The sequence below is a fragment of the Myotis davidii genome, unplaced genomic scaffold (assembly GCF_000327345.1).
Source record: "Myotis davidii unplaced genomic scaffold, ASM32734v1 scaffold1624, whole genome shotgun sequence".
Classification (NCBI taxonomy): Eukaryota; Metazoa; Chordata; class Mammalia; order Chiroptera; family Vespertilionidae; genus Myotis; species Myotis davidii.
Genome location: NW_006294683.1, coordinates 17,224 through 19,723, shown reverse-complemented (window position 1 = coordinate 19,723; position 2,500 = coordinate 17,224). Strand labels below are relative to the sequence as shown.

At 39.6% G+C, this 2,500-nt stretch overlaps 1 pseudogene; it reads left to right on the top strand.

Annotated features, from left to right (window-relative positions):
* The first annotated feature begins 145 nt into the window (after positions 1–145).
* On the top strand, positions 146–969 carry LOC102752977 (annotated as a pseudogene).
* The last annotated feature ends 1,531 nt before the right edge of the window (positions 970–2,500 follow it).

The window sequence follows — 2,500 nt, the reverse complement described above, 5'->3', positions numbered from 1 at the left end:
ACAACGAAAACAGCTACTCACAGAATTAAAGGGAGAAACAGATCACAACACAAGCATAGTTAGGGACCTTAATACTCCACTGACAGCTCTAGACAGATCAACCAAACAGAAAATCAATAAAGAAATATCAGCCTTGAGGAGCGAGATGGTGAGTGTGTGGAGGCTGTGTCCTCTGCAGTGCCCGAGGAGGCCAAGCTCTCTTCCTTCAAAACCCAGTGGTCAGACCTGCTCAAATCTCGGCATTTCTCCAGGACCAGCCTATGCCAGGATGGTGTGGAATTACAGCACATTCACCTGTCACCCAGCCGCCATTCTGGACTGGTGAGAGGGTTGTCAGTGTTTTGCTCCTGGGCCTACTTCCAGCTGTGTATTTGAATTCTTCCTCTGCAATGGACTACTCCCTGGCTGTGGTCTTCTCTCTATATAGTCATTGGAACCTTGGACAAGTTGTTACTAACTATGTACAAAAGGATGCATTGCAGAAAGCTGCCAAGGCAGGCCTCTTGGCACTCTTGGCTTTCAACTTTGCTGGGCTTTATTATTTCAACCATCACAATGTGGGCATCTGCAAAGTTGTTGCCATGCTGTGGAAGCTCTGACCTTCTTGACTTAGCACCTTGAAAATTGATTGTACACCTCTTTGCCTCTGCTCTGTCATGCCATACATCTCACAATAAGGAGGAAATAACAGATAAGTCCACTGGTGAGATAAATCTCTTCTCCTAATCACCTGGCTAGTTTTAGAATTTAATCTGTGAGGAAAAGGTTTGAGAGGAATTGTATCCAAGAAATTGTGAGACAGAGTTCCACATTCTGGCGAGTGAATGAGGTTGTCCTCCAGCTTCTCAAGACTCACAATGTAACTGAACATTATATATGAGCTTTTGCATTTTAATTTACCAAACTCTTAAAGGGAATTCAGCTTTATTACTATCAATACCTAATCAAACTTCTATATTTTCTTTAGGAGTTATGAAGAAAGGAAAAGCTATTAATTCATAAGTGAAGACTACAGAAACTTATGCAGCTCTTAATGTTTGAAAACTTCCTCCTTTTTTTAGTTGCTACCAGTCACTGGTGGTTATATATCTTTGGGAAACTTTTAAGTTGGAAATGCTGATATTTCACATTACTAATTTCTAAATCCTGGGGAAAAGAGCCTGGAAAACTTCTGAATATAGAGAAGTTCCATGCAGGGAAGAGGTACCCCTGTAGGTATCAAAATATTACATGTTCTAAACTGAGACCTAACCCCTCATGCAAACAAATGAAACTGGATTACAGTTTGTCCCCATGTACAAAATTAATTCAAAATGAATCTAAGACCTAAATATAAGACCCGAAACAATAAGTTACATAGAAGAAAATATAGGTACCAAACTTATTGATCTTGGTCATAGAGAACATTTTATGAACTTGACCCCGAAGGCGAGGGAAATAAAGGCAAAAATAAACTATGTCAAACTAAAAAGTTTCTGCACAGCAAAAGAAACTGACAACAAAACAAAGAAGCAGCCAACCAGATGAGAGATGATACTTGCAAACAGTAGCTCTGACAAAAGTTTAACTTCCAAAATATATAAAGAACTCATAAAACACAACATCAAACAAACTAACAACCCAATCAAAAAGCAGGCAGAGGGCCTCAACAGACACCTTTCCCAAGAAGACATATGTTCAGTCAATAGATATATGAAATATGTTCAACCTCACTGGCAATTAGGGAAATGCAAATCAAAACTACAATGATATACCACCTCATACTTATTAGAGTGGCCATTATCAAATAGACAAGCAATAACAAGTGTTGGAAAGATTTTAGAAAGCAGGAACCCACATCCACTACTGGTGGGAATGTAGCCTGGTACAGCCACTTTCTTATATGGAAAGCAGTGTGGTGATTCCTCAAAAAAATTGAAACTAGAACTACCATACAACCCAGCAATTCCTCTCCTAGGTATGTAGCCGAAAAACTCGAAAACATGTATTAGCAAAGATATATGCACCCCTATGTTTATTGCAGCATCATTCATGATGGCCAAGATATGAAAACAACTAGTGTCCCTTGGTAGAGCACTGGAAAAAGAAAATGTGGTACATATACACAATGGAATACTACTCAGCCATAAGAAATAGTGCCATTTGCAACAACATGGATAGACCTTGAAAACATTATGCTAAGTGAAGTCAGTCAAAAAAAATTAAGAATCATATGATTTCATTCATACCTATATCATCTATATCTATATCTATATCTATATCTATATCTATATCTATATCCGAATATGCAAATAGACTGAACAGCGGAACAACCATACAACCGAACAACCAGTTGCTATGACGTGTGCTAACCGCCAGGGAGCACACAATGAACATGGTGGGCATCAGCTACGGCAGGATGGTGAGTGGAGGTGCCAGACCAAGGTGGGGCACCGGTTTCTGTCATCAGGGTGAGCCTCTGATGGTTACTGAAAATTCTTTGCTCCCGCATGTTGCATTC